This window comes from Oryctolagus cuniculus, chromosome 7, assembly GCF_051225735.1.
Source record: "Oryctolagus cuniculus isolate XC-2025 breed Fujian yellow rabbit chromosome 7, ASM5122573v1, whole genome shotgun sequence".
Taxonomy (NCBI): domain Eukaryota; kingdom Metazoa; phylum Chordata; class Mammalia; order Lagomorpha; family Leporidae; genus Oryctolagus; species Oryctolagus cuniculus.
Window position 1 is genome coordinate 64,673,549 of NC_142873.1, and position 18,819 is coordinate 64,692,367.

Genomic DNA, 18,819 nt, shown 5'->3' on the forward strand with positions numbered 1-18,819 from the left:
GAGAGTAAATATCCACATTTATATTGATTAACTTAAATCATATGTAAAGGACAAAATGAAGACCACAACTTTAAAATAAGCACATATTTTAATATATACATGTATATTATATATAATATACATTTGTAGTTTATTTTCTGAATTTGTTTTTCTTGAATAGGAATGGTAATGCAAGAATAATGTAGGAATTGTTGTGTATTTTTAATTTTCAAATGACATACAATTCCTGAACTATTTTTTATCATGATTGTTCTTGCCACTTTTTTAGTAAAATAACACAGCTGGTAGGTCATGAAGAAATTAAAAAAAATCCAAAAATAAATTCTGGTATCCACTTTACATTTAGCCCATACTCATGGCTATAGGCTTGCAGTATCATATGAGCAACATTTTTCAGCTCTAATGAATTGTTTTCCAGCATGATCATGAAAACACCACTGATCACACATATACAGTCACACAAACACATGCGCACACACATGCATATCCATCCATAATTACTTCTGCAAATGTGCATTAAATGATTAGTCTAGGTAAGGTGGGACATAGATTCTGGAAATAAAACCACCTTTAAAGGATTTAGGACCTACTAAGTTTTTTCTAAATTGTTTGTTTTAATAACTACTAGAGCTCTGATCATTTCAGACATTAATGCAAATTTGCATGGGCTCAAACTCAAGCAGAGAGAAGAAATACTTTTTTCATGTATATATGTAAAGGTATGTGTGTGTATAGGTATATATATATGTATAAATATATATACTTACATTCATATTTTTATCAGCCAGAGAAATAATTATACATGGAGCTGGGTCTTGAACCTAGGTATTCCTTTGAGATATGAATGTCCCAAGTGGTGTCTTAACCACTACATCAAATACTCACCTCTAAATTATCAGTCTTTTAAAATCAGTATTCATTGTGTTTCTCTATCTTAATCAACAGGTTGTAATTACTTGCAATCTTTATTCGTGCTGATGCTTATATTTGACTAGAGTTTGCCAACAAAAGCTTGCTTGGTTGGCTTCTGTGTTCTTTTGATACACCCACAGCTTTATATGTTTCCTTAGCTCCTGGGCTAATAGGATGTTCCAGGATATCTCGTGCAACTCTTGCCCCAGACCTAAAATTAACAATTTTTTAAAGAACTCTGGTTCCGTTTTGTGGAAACTGACCTTCAGAAAATACCTTGTTTTGGTATTTGTGGTTATTTTTTCCTTCCCAATCCTCTCTGTAGGCAAAAGGATACATAGATAACCATATGGATAAATTAAAAAAAAAAACATACAGATACATTTAAATCTACATTTATTTGTAGAAGTTACCTTTACATTGAAAACCATGAGTTCACATTAGCATCTCAACTTCATTCTATCACCAGTTGTCTTTTCTAGTTTCATCTCTGCATATTTGTAAAAGTCTCATCAAAGTGAGAGACATGGCTTCCAATATCCTTACTATATTTACATAATATATGCAGTCATTTCTCCCTTGGAAATTCCTTCCAGAAGCCCAGGAAGATACCAAAATCTGAAAATGTTCAAATTTCATAGATGAAATGGATTTTTTTTTGCATATAATCTATGTACATCTTCCATATACTTCAAGTTATCTATACATTATTTAGTAATAATTAATACAACGCAAATGTAGTGAAAACAGTTGTTGTATTCTCTTTTAAGGAATAACAACAAGAATAAAAGTCTGTGTTAAGCAGATACAATTTTTCCATCTTTGGTTGGTTGAACTGACAGATGTGCAAACCACAGATACAGAGGGATGATTGTTCTTGGTGTGTTTACTTAATTCCCCTGCATGTAGCCAATTTTCTGTCGCTTCTATCCCTCCCAGCATGAATGTTCCCAAATCCTTGCCTGGATTCCAACATGTCACTTCAGTATTTCTGTGACAATTCTATGTTCCTCTCATTCTTGGTTCTGAAAATGAGGAAGTTAGCTCCTGGGTCCATCCTGGCTGGCTCCTGTGAGGCACCTGATTAGCTTAGGCCCCACCTTGGGCTGCCCTCATCATCCAGGACAAGCTCTGATGCCCTGCAATGGGCCACCCTTCTTGTGTTGGCTTCTTGTCCCAATGTCCTCAGTGCCCCTCACCACACAAACAGAAGTGTGTGCTTTTACTGCTACATCCTTAGTTTACACAAGTTAGATAGAAGTACACATTTCTTTTAACTCACAAGTGAGGCCTTGCTGCTTATTTTACTGCCAACTAGTTGAAGCTATAGGAATATCATCAGATTGCCCATTTTCTAGCAGCCTTTACTAATTAAATTAAATGGTGTATCTTTAAGCAATTTTCTACCAGAAACAACAATACTATACCTCTTTATTTTGTGTTAGTGCCGAGCCCCGTTTTATCCTCTCCACCATTCATTCATGCTACATGTATAGCTCCACTGCCTTCTCTGTCCTGGGCACTCCTTAAGGTGCTGGGGATACAACTGTGAACATAATCAACACTTTCCAAGTTAGCTCTGCACTCACATTCCAGTAGGTTCACAGATGAATAAATATGCATAAATTATTCATGTGATAATGGTGCAATATAAATAAAAAGTGTAAAGAGCTCCTGTTCTTGAAGTCTTTAGAGTTTGAAGGTGTCTGATGAAATACATGGATCTAACTGATATCATGGCTGATTAAAAAAAGATCCAGGTTTACTCTTCAAGTTAGAGCTTAGAAATTAGTCCAATGGTGGTGGTGGTAGTTGTTGTTGTGTTTTGTTTTTTTTGTTTGTTTGTTTTTGTTTTTTGTTTTTTTGCCAGAGTGTCTTGGCTTTCCATTCCTGAAATACTCTCATGGGCTTTTCAGCCAGATCAGAATGTCTTTAGGGCTGATTCTGAGGCCAGAGTGCTGTTTAGGACATCCGCCATTATATGAGTCTGCTGAGTATCTCGCTTCCCATGTTGGATCACTCTCCCCTTTATTTATTCTATCGGTTAGTATTAGCAGGCACTAGACTTGTTTATGTGATCCCTTTGACTCTTAGTCCTTTCATTATGATCAATTGTGAACTGAAATTGATCACTTGGACTAGTGAGATGGCATTGGTATATGCCACCTTGATGGGATTAAATTGGAGTCCCCTGGTGTGTTTCTAACTCTACCATTTGGGGCAAGTCAGATTGAGCATGTCCCAACTTGTACATCTCTTCCCTCTCTTATTCCCACTCTTATGTTTAACAGGGATCACATTTCAGTCAATGGGGTCAGCACCGTGGTGCAGTAGGTTAATCCTCAGCCTGCAGTGCCGGCATCCCATGTGGGTGCCAGTTCTATCCCCGCTGCCCCTTCCAATTCAACTCTCTCCTATGGCCTGGGAGGGCAGTGGAGGACAACCCAAGTGCTTGGGCCCCTGCACCCACACGGGAGACCGGGAAGAAGCACCTGGCTCCTACCTTCGGATCAGCGAAGCTCTGGCCATGTGGCCATCTGGGGAGTGAAACAATGGAAGGAAGACCTTTCTCTCTGTCTCTCCCTCTCACTGTGTGTAACTCCACCTCTCAAATAAATAAATAAAATTTAAAAAAAAAGAAAAGAAATTAGTCCAGTGTTTGCCAGTGTTTAATATTATAGTACATATTAGGAGACTTAATGAATGTTTTTAATTTTTATGTTATGACTTCATTATTGTTCATGGTCATATGAGTATTAATGTTGGAAAAAAGAGGAGTTCTTTTTTAATTCTTTGAATTTCAAAGTAAATGTATCCATATTTTTTACATACATTTCTGGAAAAAATATAATTTGTTGTTCATTTTTTCTATCAAAACTTTGCTTTTGGAGCATTACTTAATGTAATTCTAATATTTTTGCTGTAAAGTATACTATATTTTGCACGGCTCATGTTTCTTTTCCTCCCCTTCCTCTATTTTGACAATTATTGAGATGACTTTCTTCCCAGATAATTCAAAGACTATTGAATACTATTTGCTATCCACTTTTTTGCTTTTGCATTTCAAATTACTCAAAATTTAATATCAGAATATATAGTTATTATTTATGCACTATTTCTGTCATTTAGATTTATAAACAATTTTTATTATTTTCTGTTGTATTTTGAATTCTCATTTTTAAAATCACACTTGGAATTCTTTTTTACTAGACGAATTTTGTTTAGTGTGTCTTATCAGCTAACAAGTTATATCATTTTTTTTCTCAAAATATATTTTTGTTATGTAAAAAATTCTAGGTTGGCTATTACTTTTTAGCTCTGTACTTCTTCTATTCAGATGTTTATCTTGTCAATATAATTATTACCCCAAAAATTTCAATCCATATTTTACGCTTTCAAATATTTCTCTCTATGTTTTAGATTTCAGCTTTTTCCTTGCTGTTTCTGTCTATGATTTGTATGTGTTTACAGGGAGAGTGGTCTTTGATTCTAAGGTTTAACTTCATTTATAAGTATAATAGAGTCTGGCTTTACTTTTTTTAAGTTTGACTACTGAATTCTTTTTAAGCCTCATCCTTGTTTTCTCTTGTAGACTCATATATGGACAGGTTGATAAGAAGGCTATGCGGTGACCTCTTCCTTTATTACTTACAGGAAACTTAAATCGCCCATGTGGCAGCTGTTCCCAAATCTCAACTTCTGGCCTCCATAAAGGTCCACACTCACTTCCCGTGTTTCATCTAAGTAACTGCTGATGACACTCAGCTACCTGTGAGAGGCCCTTGTGTAATAAGATTTATCTAAATTCTCTGGATGTATGAAATGTCATTAGCCTCTCCATCTGAAGCAAATTCTCGGTGGCAATCCATCCTACTTCAGCAAGGGGTGGAGGGTATGAAACAATTATTTTGGAAAGCAATTAGCTCTATTCTTTTGAAATATGATCTGAGCCCTTTCTTTTCTTCTAGACATGAACAGTGTAGCTTTAGAGACCTAGGACTCATTCTCTCCCCTGGGTTTTCCCTTTGGACAGAGCTCTGGGGTGTTAATTAAATGCTCAGAGACAGTTATCATTTTTACATACTTTCAAATACTTTCAATTCTACTTCTTAGCAATTTATTAAAATGTGTTAAACATTTAAATACTGTACATGAATTTCAAACAGTCAATAATTCCTATTGTATCTGCACAAAAGAAACACTCTCTAATAATCAATTATATAACAATCAGTTATATCAATCAAATCATCTTTGATCATACTAAAAACATCACTTCAAAATTATGTCTTTATAATTATCAGACTTGCCAAAATGAACCACCAAATCCTTTTCATTGCAGGGAGATTTGCAACCCTCCAAACTTTACTCTCGCATTCCTTTTATTCCTGGGAAAAACTGACCATTTAAAAGGGGTATCTGATTACGTCATTTGGTGGAACACTTCTGAAACCTCCCACCACCTGGTTCCCTCACTTTGCTTGCTGCTCACATACCTATATCATCACTAAGACATGAGAGCTATCAAATGAGAGCTCCATTATGCCTGCTCCACAAACTGAGGCCTCCGCATTGGCTCATCTTTCATTCTTTCCTTTATTTCCCAAAGTACTTGGCTTCTCATCACAGTCTTTATGAAACCCTTCTGCTGCTTTGTTATGCACCACCTTCCCGAGGAGAATCTCTCTCCATTATAAGCCTTTCAATTTCTACAGATCATTCCTCTCCACAAGCAAGCATGTGCTCCACTTCCTCTATTAGGAAAAAGAAAAACAAAAAGAAACACCTCTACTTTGACCCAAATATTTCTTTGCCCTTCTTTCACTGGGCCTGTTTCACTCTTCAATCCACTTCAATTAAGTTGGAACTACTTTTGTCAAGATTACAATTTATGATACTAAAAGCAGCAGATACTTTTTTTTCTTTTTTGATCTCAGGCACAGTTCAACTCTCTGTACCACATCAACAGGCTGTTCTTTTGCTTTCCAAGTGCTGAGCTTCCTAACCTCAAGTCACCTCTGTAGACTTTAAATTTAGAATTCCTCAGTGTCAGTCATTCCCTAGCTTTAAGTGATATTAGTATATTGATGACTCCCAAATTTAGTCTCTACCTCAGTCCCCTCTTCTGACCATCCAGATCTATATCCAACTATCTACCTCTCTAGTCAGAGACCTATTAGGCATTTCAAACTTTTTTTTAACTTTTATTTAATGAATATAAATTTCCAAAGTACAGCTTATGGATTACAATGGCTTCCCCCCCATAACGTCCCTCCAAACGGCAACCCTCCCCTTTCCCACTCCCTCTCCCCTCCATTCACATCAAGATTCATTTTCGATTCTCTTTATATACAGAAGATCAGTTTAGCATACATTAAGTAAAGATTTCAAGAGTTTGCTCCCACACAGAAACATAAAGTGAAAAATACTGTTTGAGTACTAGTTATAGCATTAAATCTCAATGTACAGCACACTAAGGACAAAGATCCTACATGAGGAGTAAGTGCACAGTGACTCCTGTTGTTGACTTAACAAATTGACACTCTTGTTTATGGCATCAGTAATCACCCTAGGCTCTTGTCATGAGTTGCCAAGGCTATGGAAGCCCCCTGAGTTCACTGACTCTGACCATATTTAGACAAGGCCATGGTCAAAGTGGAAGTTCTTTCCTCCCTTCAGAGAAAGGTACCTCCTTCTTTGATGACCCATTCTTTCCAGTGGGATCTCATTTGCGGAGATCTTTCATTTAGGTTTTTTTTTTTTTTTTCCCCCAGAGTGTCTTGGCTTTCCATGCCTGAAATACTCTCATGGGCTTTTCAGCCAGATCCGCATGCCTTAATGGCTGATTCTGAGGCCAGAGTGCTGTTTAGGACATTTGCCATTCTATGGGTCTGCTGTGTATCTCACTTCCCATGTTGGATCCTTCTCTCCTTTTTTTATTCTATCAGCTAGTATTTGCAGACACTATTCTTGTTTATGTGATCCCTTTGGTTCTTAGTCCTATCATTATGATAAATTGTGAACAGAAATTGATCACTGGGACCAGTGAGATGGCATTGGTACATGCCACCTTGATGGGATTGAATTGGAATCCCCTGGTATGTTTCTAACTCTACCGTTTGAGGTAAGTCAGCTTGAGCATATCCCGAATTGCACATCATTTCAAACTTAACGAGGTTGTGTGATAGGCAGAATGATTGCACTCAAAGACGTGCAGGTCCTAATCTTTAAACCTGTAAATACACTGCCTTACAGAGTCAAAGGCATTTTTCAAGTACAATTAGGTTAAGGATTTTGAGATGTAAGATTATTCTGCATTGTCCAGGTGACCCCAATATAATCACAAAGATCCTTATACTTGTGAGAAGGAAGCATTTAAGTCTAATTCAGAGAACATGATATGATCGTGGGGGATTTTCTTTGTCTTTTAGATATTTTGCTTCCAGTTCCCTAATTTTTTTTTTTTTTTGGCTGTGGCTTATCTATTACTAAATAGGTACTTCTGATGTTTTCCTAATTTGTTTTTGTTTTTTCTTCAAAACTTTCCTTCTATCTCTATTTATTAGGTTGTAGTTGTCTTGCAAAGTTGTCAATGTTTGCTTTGATCCACTTGAACAGAGTAACGTTCAATGCAGATAAAGGTGCCAGTCTTTGGACTACCACTAATTTGTTTCTGTTGTTTCTGATTTCTTTCTATTTACAATTTATGTCTTCTTGTGGACAGGCTTTTGACTGATTTTCTAGTTTTTCTTTAACTGCACCCTGTATTATCAAAATTGTAGTAACAAAATTTGAGAGGATCACAGTCACCTTAATACGCTTTCAGTGCTTGAACTCCGGATAGTCAGAGATTCAGCCCCTGCAAATGATATTCTACCTTTCAATTGCTTTTATTCTGATAATGCAGCTCTTTTAGGCCCCAATCAAAGTAAAAAGGGGTACAGCATATTTTATCTTGCCAGCATCTATCGTTGCTGCCACCTTAGGCTGTCGAAAGTGCTGCTTATCCTTCACATAGACAGAAAATGCCTAAGGAGAAAGGAGTCCCAAAACTGGGTACACATCCTTGGGCCTATCTGGGACTAGAATTTGATGTATTTAGTATTCAATGTCCATTTTCATGGTTGTGTTCTCAAATCTACATTTAAAAAAGATTTACTTATTTATTTGAAAGGTAGGGTGACAGAGAGAGAGGGAGAAACAGAGAAACAGGTCTTCCATCTACTTGTTCATTCTAGATGGTCTCAATGAGCCAGCCTAGTCTCTCACATGGATGGCAGAGGTCCAGACATTTGGGCCAACTTCTGTTGCTTTCCCAGCAGCAGTAACAGAGAGCTGCATCAGAAGCAGAGCAGCTGGGACTTCAAACAATGTTCCAACATGGAGCTTAACCCATTGCACCAGATTTCCATCCTCCCTCCATGATTATTTCTGCTTGATTTTCAAGTTAATCCTCACTGAAACTTTTACCAAATGTTACCTAACCTACACTTATAAGATGTAGGATCCATTTGTATGTTTGAAACATAACTTAATTTGAATTGGTGTTTAGGTTCTACTAAAAAAAGACATAAGTAAAATTAATGAAATGATATCAAAGTAATTTTGGAGTAAATGCATAACAGAAGTATTTTAAATTTATCATAAACACTGTCCAAATACTGTAAGATACATATTTCTAGTGAAATTTATAGGTAAATGAACAAATAAAATAATTTAATATAATGAAGAAAAGATGTAGGCCATAATGGATTAAAAAAGATCTTGAAAGCCTTGGGGCATGAGAATTGTGTGTGATGACAGATTTCTCTTAGGCATTAACCAATAATTGTCAAAAAGATGTTATAACAAGTCTCAAGTTAGCTTGAACATTAATATAAAGATGTGATGTGCAGGTACCTTGAGAGAGACTCTGGTGCAAGCGAAGATAGAAGAGTGGTGTCCAAAATACAGGAGAATGGTTCTGAAGCTCATCGTTTCAACTTTGTGTTGCATCTCAGTATCTAGAAACATAGTAAAAATTCACCCTTCAATAACAAAGGAAGGTAGCAAATCCAGGCAGTAATTTTGTCCTAATATTTGCAGGATGGGTAAAGATTTTGTCATTAAATCATGAATGACAATGGAAATTCAACCATGGGTATAAGGAAAACACATGTTGAAGACAGGATGATAATATGTTTGATAAATAATCTAATCCAGTTGTGATGATGGCTGGGTACCAGACTGGAAAGCAGCATGATCCATTCTACTTCCTACCTTCTTGTGTAATTCTTAATTGTCTTTCAGAATTTGTTAAGATTGGTAGAGGTACTGGGATGGCTATGTATGCGGATGAAGTCCTTTATTAGTGTAGGTGAGCAAACTATGAGGGTAGTAGGTACCACATCTCTGTACTCTATAGGCAAGCATACAAAAACCCCCAGAATATAATATTTACTTTCAAAGTGATATTTTTTCTTCCTCCTAATTTCTCTATAGTTTTATTTAAAGTTATATTTATTTATTTGAATGGTAGTGTAGGGGGAGAGAGAGAGAGACAGAGATTGAGAGAGAGAGAGAGAGAGAGAGAGAGAATCTTCCATTGATTGGTTCATCACCCCTCTCTTCTCCACCCTACCCCACAATGCTTTCAACGGACAGGGTTGGGCCAGGCTGAAGCCAGGAGCCAGGAACTCTATCAATTTTTCCCATAGGAACGGGAAGAATCCAAATACGTATGCCCTCATCTGCTGCCTCACAGGTCCATTAGCAGGAAGCCAGATCAAAAAAAGAGGCAGGAATCAACGCCAGGCACTCATATCTTATGTGTGCATCCCTGGGATAGCTTAACCTGCTAAACCACAAGTCCTGTTCCTACAATGTTTTAGTTTATATTTTTAACATCTCACTTTTTATATATTTTACCCTAATATTTGATGAATGATGTATAATAAATCTTTTCTGTAATATCAGAGTTCCAACAGTTGGATCTTGGCTAACTTAAGAAAAAAAAATGAGGCAATGACAGAAAAAGCCATCCTTCAGTAAGAGAATAAATGCTCCAAAATATATTTATTTTAAATCTGACAGAAAATGCTATCTGTTTCTTTTAACATCTCCACTGAAAGATTTATAACTATAACATTTGAAACATGTCAGAATCATCTGAGTTTGCACTCAAATTTTGAGGATGTAGAGTGAATATTAATGATCAGATTTATTAGGAATGATAAAACTCATGTGACCTTATGACAGACATATTTATTGTCCCTTATATTTATGCTATTATAAAATAAACATCTACTGACTTCATAAATAAGAGTGTCAATTGTTAAATCAACAACAGGATTCACTGTGCACTTGCTCCCCATGTAGCGTCTCTGTCCTTAATATGTTTTACTATGAGAGTTAATGATACAATTAGTCTTCAAATGGTACTTTATACTTTGTGTGTCTGTGTGTGTGCAAACTGTTGAAATCTTTACTTAGTATAGAGTTGATCTTCTGCATATAAAAAAAATTAAAAATGAATCTTAATGAAGAATGCGGTGGGAGAGGGAGTAGGAGGTGGGATGATTTGAAGGTGGGAGGGCGGGTATGGGGGGAAGAACGGCTATAATTCAAAAGTTATATCTATGAAATTTATATTTATTAAATAAAAGTTTTCTATTAAAATAAAATAAACATGTACTATCATTTCAACATGAAAAGTGAAATTAAGTAGTTTCACATTTGTTAGCTGAAATTTCACTCTCGTTCTTGCTTCCAGATACGAAAGAGCCATAGTCTGTGTTTAAGTTCTCTTTGATTCAAGCATTTAATCAGACTAGTTCCCTGATCCTTATTTCCCTTTCCTGCATTGTTTGATCATACATTACAGCTCCCACAAAATTCTCTTAAGATATCATTCACATCATGTTTCCTTTATTCCAGTGGTGAATTATTTTCTTAAAACTATTCATTAAGAAAGATTGTCATTGTCACTTGGTTTAGTGAACATCTCATGAATCAAATGTTTTTTATTTTTTCTGTGACCTTAGGATGCTCAATCACATCAATTGTTTTGGTACCGAGATATTTAGAGAAGGGAGTAGTGAGAAATCAAATTTGCATTCATGTTAAATCTTTCTAATTAGCTTCTCCCAGAACTGCTCTAAGTTTTTTCCCCTTCAAGTTCCCTGAAACTTGGAATTAATAGCTTTTAATTTGGATATGTGGATAATTAAATTAAATGGTGAATAATATTATCAGAAATCTACTTTATACAATCTGGACTCTGAGTTAAGATTTGAATATTAGGCTTTATTAAGTCTTTTTTTTTTTTTTTTTTTTGACAGGCAGAGTGGACAGTGAGAGAGAGAGATAGAGAGAAAGGTCTTCCTTTGCCGTTGGTTCACCCTCCAATGGCCGCCGCAGCTGGCGCGCTGCGGCCGGCGCACCGCGCTGATCCGATGGCAGGAGCCAGGAGCCAGGTGCTTTTCCTGGTCTCCCATGGGGTGCAGGGCCCAAGCACCTGGGCCATCCTCCACTGCACTCCCTGGCCACAGCAGAGAGCTGGCCTGGAAGAGGGGCAACCAGGACAGAATCCGGCGCCCCGACCGGGACTAGAACCCGGTGTGCCGGCGCCGCTAGGTGGAGGATTAGCCTAGTGAGCCGCGGCGCCGGCCGTTTTATTAAGTCTTGAAGCATGCTCATGAAATGGGCACAATAATCTCTAGCTTTATTATTCAATAAAGCTGACATCATTATTCCTGATTTGTAAAATATTCAGAAGAAAACACAGAATATTTTCCCAAATTATATTAAGTACAAAAATATCTTTTAAAAGAGAAAAATAGAAGCAAAATGAAAAGTTCAATAAAATAATTTCCAATAAGCTAAATGTTATTGGAATGAATTAATTCACAACAAATTAAGTAATATAATGTATTAGCAACATCTAAATAATATATTTACAACATCTAAAATATGTAAGGACTTAATGAGACTACTAGAGAAACTTCTGGAAATCAATAGTGTATATTCTAATACAATAATAGGCAAAGGATTTGAGTAGGCAATATACAAGGGAAAAACCTAATGAGCTATCACACATGAAAATATGCTCAATTTTACAAGTAATTATGAAAATAGAATAGTCAAGAAATAATATAACAGTATTTAACATGTCAGATTGGTAAAATTCATTTAAATTTGATAAGCAAGTGTGTCAACAAGTGAACTTCGAAGTATAATTTGTAACTATGCCTTGACTTTGAATAGTATATACTAAATGATGCAGCAAACTCATTTCTATGTTTTCTTTTTAGGAAAATTCTTTCACTTCTGCAGATGTACATGGTTTCTGCTGGAACACATTTTTTTAAAATAAAAGGACAGAGGCTGATGTGGTATAGCATGTTAAGTTGATGCCTGCAATGTAGGCATCCCACATAGGCTCAGTTTCCAGCCCCAGTAGTTCGACTCCCCATCCAGCTCCCTGGTAACACACCTGGGAAAGATGGCCCAAGTGCTTGGGTTCCAGTGGAATTCTAGGCTCCTTGCTCCCTCCTGGTGCAGCCCCAACAATTGCGGCCATTTGCAGAGTGAACCAGCCAATGGAAAACCTCTCTCGCTCTCTTTCCCTTTCTTTCTCTTTCCCTCTCTCACTATAACTCTTTCAAATAAACAAACAAATCTTTAAAAAAAAAACTAAAAAAATCTAAAATTTCGTTAGCAGAGAAAGTAAATGATTTATTCAGAAAAGCTAATTATTCATGATAAACATGAATTACTAGATAAGTATACTTAAATCTGAACTAATGTAAAAGCAAAACATAATGTCAAAGGAAAATTTACAACATGATATCATTTTTATAATTTTCAACCATAAAACTGAACTATATGTTCTTTATGGATGTAAAAGCATGTAGAAAAAATATAAGATCATACATGAAAAACTGGAAAAGTCATTTCTAGCTGGCATAACAAACATGGTAAAAGTTTATATATTGTTCCTATTAAGCCCCAAGCTGACACTCGTAATTAGTGGGCAGTTTTACTAGAGCAAAGACTCAGAAATGCGGCCTATCATTGCCTTAACTTGATGATAATTGACTAGATATCAGAAAGCAACATTACTATGTGCCAGACATTTTTCTAAGCACTTTAAATGCTTTAATTTATTGAATCCCGCCCCCCGCCCCCCATGTAGAGATAGAAGTAGTTAAGCAAGGAGAGAGCTGAGGAGTATGTGTCACCAGCCCCTCCGTACAAACCCACATCCTTCACCACAGACAATTGCTTTGCGCTGTGCCTGAGGTAACCAGAAACTGCTGTTGGAACAAAAATCACTACTCGAGATAGTGGTGGAAACAGGCAACATGGCTGCCAATCATGTCTGCGGGATGATCTATAGCCTTTCTTAATATCATTACAATAAAATTACCACGACGGTCAATTCTGATTCCAGCAAGCACTTGATTCCATGACATGTCTGAAACACCCTAAAAAGGCAAGAAAATTGACCATAATGCAATCCCTGGAATTTCCTACCATTTCCTGGAAAACCTCACCTCAAACACCCCTTTCTATGAGTGATCTGTTTCTCTATTCTATCAAGATCATGTCAGAGGAATAGATGTGGACCTAGTCAGGCCCAGTTCACTCCCAAGTCAGTGCACTCCCTCTCTAGAGTGTAATTTTGATTTGCTACTAATAAATCTTATTCATAGGTTCATCTTTATTTACATATTGTCCTCAAATTCTTTCTGGCATCAGGGAAAGGGATCTTAACCCACGCATTCTACACCACTCCCATGGGTAACTATCACTATGAATCCAATTTCCTATGTGAAAAAATTAAACCAGAATGAGTAGTCTTCTCAATGACATCCAGGTAAAATTTGAGTCCTGGAGTTTTCACTCAAGTAACCTGCCTACAACATCTGTGTGCCCAACCACTAAGATATCATGCTCATGGCTAAGACATTTACCACTCATATGATTCAAGTTCCATAATAATAAGGACACTTTTCATGGATAAGAAAATTCCAAAGAAAATCCAAAATGGCTTTAAAATGATGTTAACCTTTTCCTTCCCCATAAGGTTATTGAAACTCTCTCTTTCCAACAGCATTAAAGATAAGATAAGCAGAGGGATAAATTTCGTAAAAAGTGAAAGAGAAATAGAGGACAGAATAAAAGAGGTATAATGAGTAACTAGAAGCAGCTGTTTTACTTGCAAGCATAGACTTGCTGATGGTTAGGTAGGGTATCAAATGTTCAATATTATCAGATGCTCACTTTAAGGAAAACACAAGATACAAAGTTTTATTCATCATTTTGCTAGATTTAGTCCTGTTTTCTCTAAAGAGATATTTTAATGATTAAGAATTTGCTGAGAAGTAATTAAAATGTTGAATGAAATGTAATCACAGAGAAGAAAAATGTCTACTATATAACTGGATTCAGTGAGACTTCAATTCAGTATTTTTTCCCAGCAATTCTTTTCTTCTTTTTTCTTCTTTATCTTTTACTGATTAGTTTAGAAATCCTTGGTTTGTTTTTGCTGATGAAGTGCTGTCCACATATTTCCAGAAGTCAATCAGGCTTCTCAAAAAGTCTATAAAATAACCAGTTGTTTCTCACACTTCACTGCTTCCCTTTTCAGGATGACCTTGGGGAAGATTCCATAATTGTCCTGCTTTGTCATTAATGCATTCATCTACTCTACCTTCTGACTGACATACCTATCATGATTCTCAATTAGAGGAGTATTTACTCAACTTCTGCTCTCACAGTCCTAAATAGAGAATCACTGATGTGTGGATTACAGTGTTGTGGCATTTGTTTGAACGAGAAGGAAGAGTGCTTTCAGGAATTCAAATACATAATTGGCATGTGCCTTTTAAGAAAACTACATTAAAAAATTTACTGTATATTTACTCACTTGATACAACTATATCCAGGAAAGGTATCTATAGTATATAAAACCTTTAAACATTTCCTACATAATTTGTTGGTTCTTTTCTCTCATTTACTCAAGAGGTATCATGAATTTATCTTTAACTGCTACTTTTGCAGAAGATAAATATTTTTCTCAGAAAATTGTTCCTCTATAGAATTATTCTATATATAAACATGCCGTAGGCAGGACTGAAAGCTTCTCTTCTTGTACCTCGGATTCAAGATTTATTGCTTATTTACTTTGTCTTTGGGATTAAAACTTTACTTTTTTAAAGAGATTTTTTATTATTTATTTGAGAGAGAAAGAGTGTTACAGATACCGAGAGGGAGAGATAGAAAGGTCTTCTATCCGCTGCTTCACTCCTCTAATGGCCGCAACCACCAGAGCTGGGCCTATCTGAGGCCAGGAGCCAAGAACTTCCTCCAGGTCTCCCAGATGTGTGCAGGGGCCCAAGCATTTGGGCCTTCTTCTGCTGCTTTCTCAGGCCATATCCCAGAGCTGGATTGAAGGAGCAGCTGGGATAGGGATTAGTGTCCATATGGGATGCTGGCTCTGCAGGCAGAGCCGTAGCTCACTATGCCACAGCAGCTGCCCCCAAACCTTTCAAAAGAGAGAAAAAGAAAGTTTTAGCTTTTTAAAAGTGAGTTTTCTTTCATATTTGTATGGAAATGAGTTGTGAAGAACAGGTTGTTCTCTAAAGCCTGTGGGGGAAGTTATAAAATGGCAGTGCCTGAGAAGGGAACACTCAATGTTTATTAGGAAAGTGGTCTGTTTGGGCACATGTTTGAGAAACAAAGTTATGAATTGGTTGCAGATGGAAGCTGGCAAGCAGGAAAAGTGGAGCTAATTTGTATTGGCATTTCAGGTTGTCCAAAGAGCACAACAGACCCATTAGCATTCCTTGGAAGCCAAAAGGGAAGGCAATTATCAGAGTGAAATTTTACTTAGGCTAATAATATTGATTGGAGGGGGTGTTCTTTAAATGTGAGAGAAAGGAAAGATTACTTCTGTCATAGTTATATTCATGAGCCACAGGAATTTGTTTTCCCTTTCTTTGAATTTTGCATTATTTTCATTCAAAAATATCTTTTGTTTTTACCTGGTTTCAATAGCTTTGCCTCATTTTCATATTTTTCTTAAGGGTGTTTTACATTTATGATTAAATAAACATAGATTAATTTAGTTACAGCTTCAACAAATCTATAAGTCGTCAATATGTATATGAGCTATGTTAGACACTGAGGACGCAAAAATAAAAACCAATTCTGCCCATAAGAATTTTATATTCCACTTGACAAGAAAGGATAACTAGTACTGAAAGTAAAGTAAGGTTACATGCTACTAATAATAGACACTTCATAAAGTTCATGGAAAAATGAATTGAAACATAACTTCATGGAGCTTCCAAGATGGCTGAATAGGGAAAATATGTGCTGCTTCTGAAGATGGGAAAGCAGCATAAAAATGGTGGAAGTGCCTTCCCAGTGGAGAGTTGGAGAGAAGTTTGCAGTGGAAGTTCTATAGAATGAATGGGGATGCTATGGAGTAGTAAGAAGGTACAGACGCACAGCAATGAGCAGGGAAGCCACACGGGACCTCTGCCTCTGGGAACTGTTGGAGACCTCAGCTTTGGAGAGTGACATGAAAGCAGACTGTACCAGCCTGTGTCACATGTGATACTGCCTGTCTTTGAGTCTGATCTGGAGCCCTAGCCAGGGGCAGGGTACCCACTTAATTTAGTGAAAGGTAAGCACATTTCTGGGCTGGCGCTGTGGCTCACTTGGTTAAGCCTCTGCCTGCGGCTCCAGCGTCCCATATGGGTGCCGGGTTCTAGTCCTGGTTGCTCTTCTTCCAGTCCAGCTCTCTGCTGTGGCACGGGAATGCAGTGGAGGATGGCCCAAGTGCTTGGGCTCCTGCACCCGCATGGGAGACCAGGAAGAAGCACCTGACTCCTGGCTTTGGATCGGCAAAGTGCTGGCCATAGCAGCCATTTGGGGAGTGAACCAACAGAAGGAAGACCTTTCTCTCTGTCTCTCTCTCTCACTGTCTATAACTCTACCTATCAAAAAGAAAAGAAAAGCATATTTCTTTTTCCTCGCCCGCAACAAGGGCACCTGGAAACTGACAGAAAGAAGGCACCATTTTGACACCGTTAGAAGCATTGGCATCTGTTGTGAGCCTGTGAGACCAGGGCATTTTACCAGAAGGAGAAATCTGCATTTCCTACTAACTTTTATTCTGGCTTGAGGGATTGACAGGGGACAGGGAATCCACAAAGGACTGTGAGGTGCTCCCATCCTCTCAACATGTCATGAACTCCCAGACTCAAAACTCTAACGTGGAGCACCCACAGCCAGCTGGCTCTGGGAATGCTTCTGCTCTCTCAGTGGACAGGACAGGAACGTGGGGCTGAGAGGATCCTCTGCACCCTTAAATTGTGGGAGCCTTGTGTGTTGTGACTGTGGAAATTCTGTGACTGCATGATACAGTGTAAGATGTAGCTGGGTTTCTGGACAATCACTGTGTCTGGTATAGGAGGCTCAGAGCTTCCTGATGGCCTGGGGTAGGTCATGGCAGAGGGTTCCTTGCTCACGCTGAAGATGACACAGATCTTTTGTGCTGTTCATCCACCAGCATGGATGAGGGTTGTACCCCCAGTGAACTAACCCAAGCATTGATCACTTTGGAAGTGAGGAGGTGGGGTTATGATTACACTAGCAGGCATGATCATACTCTCACCATTGAAATCTACCCTGCCCAAATTGTGTGTCACCCTTGATACTTGTCCCACATTTGAGCACTGATCAGAGTTCCCTGACCATACCCAGCACATTCATGAAAAAAGAATAAAGAAGACAACATGATTCCCCCAAAGGAATACAATAACTCTTAAATATTATAATGTGAAGATGAAAAGATTGTTGAAAAGTCTGCAAAGGAATTCAAATGAATGATCATAGGATGATCCAGAAGCAATGAGAAGCAAATTCATGAGTTAAATAAATCCATACATGACATAGATGAAAAATTTTCTCATGAGATAGTTGAAGAGAAATCAAACTGAAATATTAAAAATGAAGCATTCAATATGTCAAATTCAAAATACAGTGGAAAGCCTTAACATTAGGTTTAGTAAGGCAGAAGAAAAAATATCCAAGATAGAAGAAAATCTTTGGAAATATTTCAGTCAAACCAAAAAAAAAAAAAAAAACAAAAGAAAGAAAAAGCAAATCATAAAAATTAAAAGTAATGTTCAATACTTACAGGATACTATCAGACAATCCAACATATGGATCTTAGGAGTCCCTGAAGATGTGGAAAGAAAGAATGGATCAGAAGGCCTATTCAGTGAAATAATTACAGCAAATTATTCCAATTTGGATAAAGGGACATCCATGTACATGAGGCACAGAGAACTCCAAATAGACATGACCAAAAAAGGGTTTTCAACACATTGACACATTGTAGTCAAACTTTCCACAGTAAAACTTCATGAAAAGATCCTAAAATATGCACAAGAAAAACACCTCTTTACTTTCAGAGGATCTTCAATTAGATCCACAACTGATTTACCACCACAAACCCTACAGGCTAGAGGAGAATGGAAAAACATAGCTCAGGTCTTAAAAAAAAATCCTGTGAACCCAGAATAGTTTACAGTGCAAAGCTCTCATATATGAATGAAGGTGAAGTAAATACCTTCCATAACAAAAAGAAATTGAAAGAAAATGCCATTTCTTGTCCAGTCTTACAAATGTTGCTTGAAGATATACTACATAGAGAAAAGCAGAAAGATAGTCATCATTATGAAATAATGTGAAGGCAGAAATTTTCCTAGTAAAAGTAGAAAGGAAATCGAAAGCAAAAAATAGGAAAGTTTATGAAAAAAATGCCAGGGCCAAGTTGATAGTTCTCTATAGTAATCTTAAATGAAAAGGTTTAAATTATCCAATTAAAAGACAGATTGGCTGAATGGATTA

At 37.1% G+C, this 18,819-nt stretch overlaps 1 long non-coding RNA gene across 1 annotated transcript in view; it reads right to left on the minus strand.

Moving 5' to 3' along the window:
* The window catches only part of LOC149125599 (uncharacterized), a 98,713-nt gene that overhangs the window by 24,311 nt on the left and 55,583 nt on the right, over positions 1 to 18,819 (minus strand). Inside the window, exon 2 of the long non-coding RNA XR_016211445.1 lies at positions 8,809 to 8,912. This is a non-coding gene — a long non-coding RNA (uncharacterized LOC149125599). The remainder of the gene's footprint in view (positions 1 to 8,808; positions 8,913 to 18,819) is intronic.